Genomic DNA, 12133 nt, shown 5'->3' on the forward strand with positions numbered 1-12133 from the left:
GAATGTATTAGTTTCAGGTATACAACATAGTATATAATAATTCTATATATTATTATGTGCTCATCAAGGGAAGTGTCCTCTTGATCGTCTTCATCTATTTCACCCATCCCTAAGACAACATCTTACCCACAGTAAAAACCCAGTAAATATTTTTTAGATAAATATGATTTGGAATCTGGCTATTGGAAGGACAACTAAAATCTAATGCAAAAAAAGTTTTCCGTGTTCCCTGGGATTCAGGAATAAATTCAGATTAGAATAAGTGTAATTGTGAAAGATATTTTATTTATTACCATGAAAGAGCTCAACACCACGGAGGTGGGGAGGTGGAGGAGAAGAGAAAGAAGTTGGAAACAAACAAATGAGACTCAGAGGAGAAAATAGCTCCTCCGAGGGGAGCCACATGCTCTGATACCCATGGCAGCCGCATGAGGAAGCAACCTAAAATTAGCAGAATGGGCAAGCCCAGGGAGGGAAAGCCACAGCAGCTCTCCCTGCCCTCAACAAGTGAGGTGAAGGGCCCAGAGCCCTGGGGGAACCCTCCTTAGCCTGTGGAGCTCCACTGCATTTCATGCTAGGTAAGGCTCTTCCTTGGAACTCACCTTGGGATATAAAGCAAGAGACTTCTTAAGGGGATGTCCAGACAATTGAAAGATTTAATATTGCCTAGTAATGAGGTACCTCTAAGAATCTAATGATTAAGAGAGCAGTAAAAGTATTCCTTATATCCAACTTTACATAAAGTATTCAACTGAACCACCCCTTTTTACCTTGTTGAATTGAGGCTCTCTGAGGTATGTAGATGCTGAGCTTTGGGTTTTTTTAATAAAGTGCTGAAGGTAAAGAGAGGAGGCTGTCCTAAAAAAATTGTAAAACCATGTGCAAGAGGAATGAGGAAAAGATCCCTCACAGTGGCATAAGAAAAAGGATGAGATACTGTAGAGCCAAAAAGGAAAGATTAGCGAGAACACAAATAGGACTACAGTGTGCATTTTTCACAGATAAAGTACAGAGTTGTTGAGCTGACTGAGGGGAGACAACAGAATTCTGGAGGGGGCCAGGATTGTCTCAGTGTTATTATTTCATAACAGGAGATCAGTGATTTATTTTATGATGCACATATATTATTCCCAGTGGGGGTATTCATCTATCACTCTCCATGGTTCCTGTAAGTTCCTATTTTCTGTAGATTTCCTATTATCTGTAGATTTTATATTATCTATTGCTTTTGGAAGTTATAATTCATTAATGATAAAAACCTCTAGTGCTACTAAAAGGGTGTCTTACATGGTTGATTTGAGGGATTGTGCAATTGGATAGGAGAAATTCAGAACTACTTAAAATTACAGCGGTATTGAGATATAATTCACATACCATACAATTAACCTATTTAATGTGTACAATACAGTGTTTTTTAAAGTATATTTACAGAATTCTGCAACCATTGCTGCCATCAATTTTATAACATTTTGTCACCTCCGCAACTAAAAAAAAAGCTCCCCCAAAACAAAACAAACAAAAAAACCCCATCCTATACCGAAAAGCAGTCACTCCTCATTTCATCCAACATTTCCCTCCCCCACAGCCCTAGGATCTGCTTTCTGTTTCTATAGATTTGCCTTTTCTGAACATTTTATTTATTGCATATGATTTCATTATGCAATCATACAATATGTAGTCTTCTGTAATTTTTTTTTTGGTGGGGGTAGTTAATGTTTAAGTGTGTAGCTACAAAGAAAAGAACCCTCTTCTATTGGGAGTATTAAGTGTTGGTTCATCCTAAAAGAGACTTGTCATTGCCTCCAGTCTCCATTTATGAGCATTTATAATCCATTACTCTAAGATTATTCATTTATATGGCACTTCAGTGCTATATATAATCATGTAATTAATAAATGTTTGTCTATCACTTTTATTAAATGATAATCTTGGATATAACCTGATGGGATAAAGTGCATCCATTCAGGATATCATTAGATGGTATATCCTAAGGTTTGGTAAACAATAATAAATAAAGTAAGATGTAGTATGTCTAAAACATTGGCAGGTATTAGATTCTCAGAAAATAGCCATATATTCCTCTATGCCACTTTCAATGTCAAACATTTAATTATTAAACATACAGAGCAGATTTGAAGAAACTCTTAACCTAGCAGAGGGCTTTAAACATACTAGTTACTCAATAAATGCTTATTAAAATAGGGAAGGGAGTATTTTACAGCTATAATATTATTTCATAAAGGCTGTGGAAAACAGTTTTGTATGCTGGACTAGGAGGCACCAATTGTAATTTCAAGTTCAGGCTGATATCAACTGCAGTCTTGGACAACTGACTTACTTTCTCTGATCCTCAATTTATCTACAACTCCAGACTGAGAATGATATTCTGGATCATAGCTAAAATGCCATCCCCGTTGTTCATACTGTGGAAATATCTTAAGGCAAGGTCTTCAAGACACTTCTGCCCTATATTTATTTCATGCTAAAGGTCACACACTGAGTTATAGGATTGCTCCTTAGGGAAGTCCAGTTGGTTGTCCTAAGATCTTGCAACTTATAATTACCTTGGTAAAATCACCAGATTCTATCACCTGATCTTCAGCTGTCAAAGCTCAGGAACCTAATTTGTTTTTCAAAATTTCTTTTACTGATCCATCCTTTAGCAGTGTACTTACCTTATCCAAACGTTCACAAAAGTCATACAGCATCCACAATTCCAATTTGTTAATTTACAAGAAAGATGGCTTTTTGACAAATCAAAGGTGATGTTCTCCTATCAACTTACTTTTTCTCTGCAAGGAAATCTATTTTTTTTAAAAAACTAAATTGAAATCAGAATACTGCTATGTGGAACATTCGTGAAGCACATGAAGAATTAGAAAACTGCTTTCAGCCTTGCTGTAGTTCACTGTATTTACTTTTCAAGTATTATAAAGGATTGGAGCAAAACAGGTAATTGGCCACGGCATTTCGCAGTGTTGGCCTGGGACTCCCAGTACCACTGTCAGGATCAGGTAAAGGCTCTCTTGGATAAATGCTGCTGATTCTTCTTTGATTTCTCTTTCCTACTTGTCATTTTGATTACTTCCTCAGATATAGATGTAGGTGTAGATACAGATAAAATGTAGCCACATATTTATATTTATATACACATACATTTGGTAGATAGATAACACCAATTAGGTGATATCCAAATTTTGCTATTTTTTTTCCTTTGGGTGTTCTTGGAGCTTTTTTTTTTTCCTTTTTGTCTTGAGGGGAGACTATTGTTTTTTCTCTTTATAAATATAATACATGCGTATATATAAAATATATGCTTAGTAGAAGTATTTAAAAAGTACAACCAAGGGGATCCCTGGGTGGCTCAGCGGTTTAGCGTCTGCCTTCCACCCGGGGCATGATCCTGGAGTCCTGGAATCGAGTCTCCTATCGGGCTCCCTGCATGGAGCCTGCTTCTCCCTCTGCCTGTGTCTCTTGCCTCTCTCTTTCTCTGTGTGTGTGTGTGTGTCATGCATAAATAAATTAAATCTTAAAAAAAAAAGTACAACCAAGAAAAAATGTGAGAGAAAATCCCCCATAATTCCACTTCCTAGATATAACCATTTAACATTTAGGAATATTTTACTCCAGAACTTTAAAAAATAAAAATAAAACAGAGGCATATTATAAACACTGTTTTGGTGACTTTTCAGAAAAATTTTATATATCATTATTATCTTTTGATGTTAAAAATGTATGCTGTTTTTTAATTTTTGCTACTACAAACAGTTCTTTATGAACATCCTTATAAATGTATTGGAATGATAATTGTTCTTTTCTTAAATTTACATACATTAGTCAGTGTATGTTGATTTTCTATTTTAATTTTCTGAGTGTTAGAGGTGCTCTACTGATGCCTCCATGTGTTTCCTATAATATAAAATTCTTTTTTAGCCCTTCTTAAAAAAAAAAAGATTTTACTTATTTATTTGAGAATGAAAGAGAAGAGAGGAGCAGAGGGGGAGGGAGCAAGACAAGTGGACTCCACACTGAGCATGGAGGCCCTCAGTCTCATGACCGGAGATCATGACCCGAGCGGAAACCAACAGTTGGCTGCTTAACTAACTGAGCCACCCAGGCGCCCCAATATAAAATTCTATCATATTTATATATCACTTCTAAGGATTTTTTTGTTTCTATATCACATTTAGATTTTAAATACTTTATATATTGTACTTATATTCATAATCTCTTGAAACAAAATATTTTCCTCAGTTTTCAGTAACTGAAAAAATAAGTTAACTAAAGCATATAGCATGATTTGCTCAAGGTCACATAGCTAAAGAGAGAGCTGGAGCTAGAACTTGCTTTTTTCCTTAGGTCAATGATTTCCGATTTGTGAGTAAGACCCCTGGACAACCATGAAACAATTGTAAAGGGTCCGCAAATGCATGTGTACATCGAACATTGTGTGAAAACAGAATAAACATATTACTTACTAGTATTACCAGTAATAAAACATAAATTTGTTGGAAATAAATATTAATGATTGCTTTTTGTCAGTACGTATTTTTAAATCAATGGGTAAAAAATTATCATGACTTAAGAAATCCACAACATTTTTAAAAAAAGATTTTATTTATTTATTCATGAAAGACACACAGAGGCAGAGACATAGGCAGAGGGAGAAGCAGGTTCCCTGCAGGGACCCTGATGTGAGACTTGATCCCAGGATCCTGGGATCACAACCTGAGCTGAAGGCAGACACTCAACCACTGAACAACCCAAGTGCCCCTATAACATTTTTTTTTAAAAGATTATTTATTTATGTAAGAGAGAGAGCATAAGCAGGGGAACGAGGAGGGTCAGAGGAAGGGTCATAGGAACAGAGAGAAACAGACCCTCCACTGAGCAGGGAGCCTGATGTAGGGCTCCATCCCAGGACTCCAAGATCATGACCCAAGTGGAAAGCAGACACTTAGCCAACTGGACCACCCAGGTGCCCCAAGAGATCCACAACATTTTAAAAGTGTCCTTATACTTAAAAGAATTAGGAAACTGCTTTTGGCCTTGCTGTAGTTCACTGTATTTGCTTTTCACTGTATTTGCTATTATAAAATGGCTTAGAACTCTTGACAAAGCTATAAAAATATGGCCAGCAGTATTTTTTCACAAATAAAATTCCCCTTGTGAGATGTAAATTGTGCTGCCCTAAGATAATCTTACTGTGTCTTGTTCTTTAGAACTTTCAAAGAAAACAAAACAAAACAAAAAAATAGGTGGTTGTAACTGTGTAAAGATGTAAGACATGAAAGGAGGTGAGACATGAAAGGTATGCCAATAACTCTTTCTTGCCATCATTTGCAGACGTGTCCTGGACACTGGCAAGGTAGAAGATCCAATCATAAATCACATCGCAGACTGGAGGCCCCTGCCTCTCATCTCAAGTATGAGCCATTTCACAACTCTACAGACTCAGTACTTAGAACTAGCCCAACATAGACTCTTAAAGCAGAACCTTTATGTTTAAGAAATTGATCAGAAATGAACAGTTTAAGGAATTTCCCCCTAAGCTTTCTTTAGAAAGTTTTGAATATTCTTAATAGGTTACCTGGAACTATAAGTGGTCATATTTATGGGAACAGAAGGTAAAATGATTGTCAGGGGCTGGGTACAAAGGGGAATGGGGAGTTATTGTTAATGAGTTCAGAGTTTCAGTTTTGCAAGATGAAACAAGTTGTGAAGATGGAAGGTAGTGATGATCATGCAACATAAATGTACTTACCACTACAGAGCTATGCACTTAAAATGGTTAAAATGGTACGTTTTATGTTACATGTATTTCACCACATTTAAAAATAAACAAATTTTTTAAATAAATGAAAATTTTTAAAAAAGAATATGTTATGTAGAGATGGGATTTTGAAATAGATTTTTTGACTAGGACTTTTACTTAGAATGTCAAAATAGAACAGAATTATGCTAGGACATTTAATTTCTTTTTGTATGAATTTGATTCAGAGATGGGTAAAAGATACTTATACTTCTTTTTTTTTTAAGCTTTATTTATTTATTTGAGAGAGAGCATAAGTGGGAGGGGCAAAGGGAGAAGGAGAAAGAATTTCAGACTCTGTGCCAAGCACAGAGCCCAATATGGAGCTCGATCTCACCACGGGAGCTGAAACCAAGAGTTCAACACTTAATCAACTGCACCACCCAGGTGCCCCAAGATATTGATACTTCTAATAATTCCTAAATCCTATGTATGTGGACACAGTTCACCAAACCTTGAAGATAAATAAAATAATAGACATCTATGTAAATAATAACACTCAGATTGTTTTCTAGTAGTGAGTTGCTGTGTAACTAAGGTGATTATTCTTTCTGTATATCAGTTTCCTCATATGTAAAACATGAGTATTGAAACATTTGCCGACAGGACTCTGATGAGAAATCACTAACAAAAAATAATAAAATACGTTTCAGATACAGTGTTAATACATAAAAGCATTTAAATAATAAGATTTAAAACATAACTTTTCTTTATATTTGACATCTGCTCCAGTCCATCATCATTTCCATTCCAGCATTTACTTAATAGCTCTAAATCTGCTTTATCTTACTCTGCGTGGTCTTCCTATGCATTCAGCCTTAGTCTATTAGATAATTCAGAATCATGGAAATATTAAGATATTCCTCACTTCCCTAGCTTTCTCCTGTCTAAATCACTTAACCTTAACAATTCTTTTGTTAACCTAAGCTGAATATCAGTCTTATGCTAACATTCTTTTTTAGATCATATGAGAAATAAGATACTTACCAGTACCCTTAATTATTATTTTCTTGTCATAAAGCACATACCATAAGAGTGTATATACTGCTCTGATATTTGTCACCACTCTACTTATTTGGCTAAAGAAGTCTCGTTTGATACCTGGGTTGTCAGATCAAATTATAATTTAAATCCTTTAGCTATGTTTAGCCCCTTGGCAATGGGTGAGTTGAGAATTTAGAATTCAGAAGCAGATGGTTCAGGAGCATGGTAACTAGATATGAAGCATTTTACCTCTATGTCATTGGTTTGAATATGAACACGGTTGATCACTGTTGGTGTTCTATACAAGATGTAAGTGATCTGATTTGAATCTCTGATGAACAGCACCCCATGTTACAAAAACTCATCACTCTTGGCACTAATTGGCATTCTTGTTGTCAGCGTCAGGAAAGAAGCCAAGGACTGAATCAGTCTGGAAACCTGAACTGCTCCTGTGTCTGAGTCATCAGTCTAGGTGGCCCATTCAGCCTTTGGCCTTTCCTTAGGGTTTACAGTTTAGCTCAGCTGTGTCTCCTTCACTCCCTGGAACTTCACAAAGCTAGATTAAGAGATAAATAATTAAAATATATCTTTTTATAATAAAAATGGCTAACATTTATGGGCCACTTTCTAGAAGCCAGGCATTGTTCTAAGGGTATTAACTCCATTAATTCTCAGAGCAATCCTATGATGTAAATACTATTATTTTCCCCACTTTTTAGAGATTAGGAAACTGGGATTAAATAACTTGCCTAAGGCTTCTCACATAAGTGGTGATGTTGGAAGCTGACTCTCAATAGAATTATTCTCTTCCTAATTATAGCATTTATTTGATTTTTTTTTACCATATTACTTTACCACTTATATATTTTTTAAATTCTATGTTTAAACCAAACAAGATATATTAATGTCTCAACTTTTTTTTCTTATGTTTTTAAAGATTTTATTTATTGATTCATGAGAGACACAGAAAGTGAGGCAGAGACATAGGCAGAGGGAGAAGCAAGCCCCCGCAGGGAGCCCATTGCGGGACTCAGTCCCAGGATCCCAGGATCACACCTTAATAATGTCTCAACTTTAAAAATTTTCATCTTTCTGTACTAGTTATTTTTTTTCTGAAAGAGGTGATGAATCTTTCTTGAATTTGATTCATGTGCATCATTATTCTGATTTTAAGGTAAAGATCTTGATTTTACAATGGCTTTTTTGCTCATCTACATTTTCATTGTTTGAACTAAACATTACCTGTTGGAAACATTCTCTCACTTTACCTTTCTAAATTAATAGAGAAGAGATAAATAAAATAAACCTCTACCAACTACTCCATCGCAGTGCAAATGTACTAAATCTCCTACTTACTATTCATACAAAATAAGAAGGCAGGTAAGAATTTTTAAAACTCTGGGTCTCTATTTTAAGAAATTTCCCAATAGTGAGGGAGAAAGTTTTTAATACTTTGAAATGAATGACCATTAAAATAAAGTTCATGAACAATTAGATCATTTTAATGAATAAAACAGATTTATTGGTTCTCATAACTAGTTTTCTTAAGACTTAGTAAATATTACTTGCTATAATGACCAGGTAGAAATAAAAAAGACTCTATCACCACTTTTTTCTTTTCTTTGCCATCTATCATCAGTTACTCAAAGCAAGTTGTCTCATTTGGCATATACTTACTGCTCCAATTTTGCTAACAGATAAAGCTGGAAGTATCCCCCAAAATAGCTGTTATTGAACTAAGTTAATAATGTAAACTTGGTAATCAGGATTTTACTGCTAATATATATCTACATGTAGTATGGGCATTCTAGTGGTTAATTTTCCTCTGTAAAAAATAATCAGAACAAAGACTTTAAGCTGTCTTAAAAGTATGTCATTTTGGTTTTGGTTTTGTTGTTTTTATTAAGCCTAATAACAAACATGTAATTGTAAATGACTTAAAAAGATGAAATGCTGGGCACCTGGGTGGGTCAGTAGGTTAAGCGTCTGGTTATGATCCCAAGGTCCTGGGATTGAATCCCACATCCTGGCTCCCAGCTCAGCAGGTAGTCTGCTTCTCCTTCTCCCTCTGCCCCTCCTGCCTGCTCATGTGCACGTGCACTCTCTCTCAGTCTCGGAATAAATAAAATCTTTTTTAAAAAGATGAAATGCTAAGTAAACATCTACCTAAAATATCTGATCTTTCATGCCTAATTTCACTATGATTAGTAATTTGCAGATACAGATGCACAGAAGGAATTGTCCCCTATATATTGTTGTTTCCATTGCTTTAAGTTGTTTCTGTGACTGATTAGAGATTATGAATCATCAATTTCTGGCGACTTGGAAGGGCTTTGGAGCAAGTCACTAAATGAACATAATCCCAATAACACTGGAGGTCTCCTTGTTACTCTACATCTTCTTTTTTCCAAATTGATTCCTAAAGGCATTACTAACAGCGTGGATTCCTCTGAAAGGTAGTGTGATATAATAGAGAAGAGCTTGGGCTTTGGCGTCATGTAGATCTGGGTGTGAATCACAGCTTTGAGTGGCCCTGTGCAAATTCTTTCTCTGATCTTTAGTTTCCTCCTCCATAAAAACAGGATAATAATATAGTATATCTTGGACAATCTCAAGGTATACTTCCTGAGACTTTTTCAGATCCCTGAATTTGCAAAACCACAGTACCATATAATTTTTTCAGTTTCATCCTCCATAAAATGGGGATAATGACCCATACTTCCTGGTTGTTATATTAAATTAAATTATGTATTAAATATTAACAACAAAGCTTGGTTGATGTGGACACTGAGCTGGGTCAGCTAGGATCACACAGAGAGCTAACTAATTCATTCTGGTTTATCTGCCTTTCAGGAAGTCCAATTTGGAGTCAGTCCCAAATAGATGACATTTTAACCTAAATGAGAGAATATTTTAAGTGTACTGTTTATTTCTGTGAAAATAGGAAGCTCTGTATATGACTTGAACTCAAATCCCCAAAACCAAGGCATGAGAGTGGACAGAAGTGCCTCTCAGTGATGAGCAATTGGGTCTGAAAACCCAGACTCAAAGAAGCAGTCTATGGAAGCCAAAAGGAGTTTGATTTTATAGAGTGAACAGAAAGCAAGGACCTGATATAAAGCAAAGGTTATAAAACAGTTAAAAGGGGGGAGGGGCAACAAAAATTACTAAAACTAAGCCAGTTCAAGAGGATGCAAAAGTATGAAAGTGCCTCTATGGAGCACCTCGGGAAAACTCTTAGGCAAGTTTGGGCAAGCTCCAAGCCTTTTCCGAAAGCAAGAGTACCCCATATCAGTTAACTCAGGAATTGTGAGCATCCACTGAGCCAAAGCACGTAGTTCCTTACTTGATGACTGTATGCAATGAACATCCAATCATTTTTGGCTCCCTTCTTCAGTTGAATTGATTCTTAATAGTATTTCTGTGTTTAGTATCATAACCACCAATGACAAATCAGTTAATCTTGCTGAGAGTTTAGGTCATTTAATCTTTCCTGGAACACAATAAATGTTCGGTAGGTATTTGTAGAATTGAGTGAGTAATATAGGACAACTCAACAATTAATGCATCATCTTACGGCGTGCTATGGACAAGTATTTATTAAGTGCCTATTTTTTTCTATGTTATGAGATTGAAACAGTTCGGCCTATAGATAACTTTTTTATAGCTGCAATTCTCAAGGTGTTGATATACTTAAATAGATAAAGCATAAATACCTAAATGAAAAAAAAGTTTAATTCAGCAATATGAGAAATGTTGTGATCACTAGTTGTTTAATCATAATAATTTGGAGAACACAGTAAACAAATCAGGGAGGAAAAGAAAAGGTAAGGACATATTAGTGAAACTTTTTAGAGACAGGATTTGTGTAGAAGAAGGGCAAATATTTTATATGATTGAGGTGATCACATTTCTGTTTATACTCTTTTCTTATTCTTGGTTGAAATTTGTACAAAATTGTCAGGCAAGTGGTCCGTCTACAAATAGATTTATCCCCAGCTCAGTTTACACGCAAATTTTTGTGTTTAATTTCTCTATGACATTGTATGTTTACTCATCCCTTTTATTGACATTATCACCCACATTTTGAATTAAAGCTTATTGGCTAGGCCAGAAATAAAAGGAAAGTATATCTAAGATATTAACAGACTAGTTTTAACGATCCATTCTCAGTTTGGAATGAAGAACAATTGAGTGATGAGCAGAATGAATAAAAAGGTAAAACAAAAAAAGATTTTCCAAGTCTGCCTATACTAAAGTATGCTGCTTTTATTTGACAGGAAGTTTATGAAAGCAAGAAACACCAAATGAGTAGATCCATTTACAAATAAAGATGTAAATTGGTTAGGGTGTAAAATACAAATTCCTTCTGAGTTTTTCATGGTTTATATTCTCAGCTCTTTCTTTGTAACCTACTTGCCAGCCAGTTGCTTCCATTCCACATTTGCTAATATCATGATAGGTTTCATGTAATAAGATGATAAATCCTCAGAAATGTGTATCAGGGGACGCCTGGGTGGCTCAGCAGATGAGCATCTGCCTTGGGCCGAGGGCGTGATCCCAGAGTCCTGGGATCAGTCCCACATTGGGCTCCCTGTGAAAAGCCTGCTTCTCCTTCTGCCTATGTCTCTGCCTCTCTCTCTCTCTCTCTGTCTCTCGTGAATAAATAAGTAAAATCTTGAGAGAGAGAGAGAGAGAGAGAGAGAGAGAAGAAATGTGTATTGGGCCTTGCTGTTTCAGTCAAAGAATTTTACTAAATCTTTGTTGAGAAAGTAGCCCTAGATTAGTCACATACTATTTTTCTGTTCTCTTCTTGCTTCTGTTAAAGAAACATTAAATTCCCAAAATCAAATTTATAGCTTTAATAATCCTTGTTCATTGATACATATAAAAATAATGGTGAATTTTCTCCTTTGGGTGATTTCTGATAAAAAATTTTAAAAAATTAACCTGCATAATTACTCTTTATGGGAAGGCAGTAGGGGCCAATAAAAAGAAATTGATTTTAGTGATTCATCACTTTCACATAACACCCAGTGCTCATCACAAGTGCCCTCCTTACTACCACATTACCCATTTAGCCCATCCCACACCTGCCTCCCTCCATCAACCCCAGTTTGTTCTCTATAGTTAAGAGTCTCTTGAAGTGTTTAGATGGTTCAGTCACTTAAGTGTCCAACTCTTGATTTCAGCTCAGGTCATGTATGATCTCAGGGTCCTGAGATCAAGCCCTGTGTCAGGCTCTCTGCTCAGTGGGAAGTCTGCTTTGAGATTCCCCCTCTTCTTCGCCCCCTGCCCCTCACCACCTGCCCCAAACACACCACTCGTGTGCTCTCT

The 12133-nt window shown here is 35.9% G+C and overlaps 1 protein-coding gene across 4 annotated transcripts in view; it reads left to right on the plus strand.

The window, feature by feature from the left end:
- The first annotated feature begins 452 nt into the window (after positions 1–452).
- MYPN (myopalladin) overlaps positions 453–12133 on the plus strand; it is a 99694-nt gene continuing 88013 nt past the window's right edge. For 2 of the 4 annotated variants that reach the window (XM_072756152.1, XM_072756161.1), the window contains exon 1: positions 453–578. The gene's annotated coding sequence lies outside the window, so the exon portion shown is untranslated. The remainder of the gene's footprint in view (positions 579–12133) is intronic. The other 2 variants (XM_072756153.1, XM_072756159.1) reach the window with 2 other exon arrangements.

Source organism: Vulpes vulpes, chromosome 4 (assembly GCF_048418805.1).
Source record: "Vulpes vulpes isolate BD-2025 chromosome 4, VulVul3, whole genome shotgun sequence".
Taxonomy (NCBI): Eukaryota; Metazoa; Chordata; class Mammalia; order Carnivora; family Canidae; genus Vulpes; species Vulpes vulpes.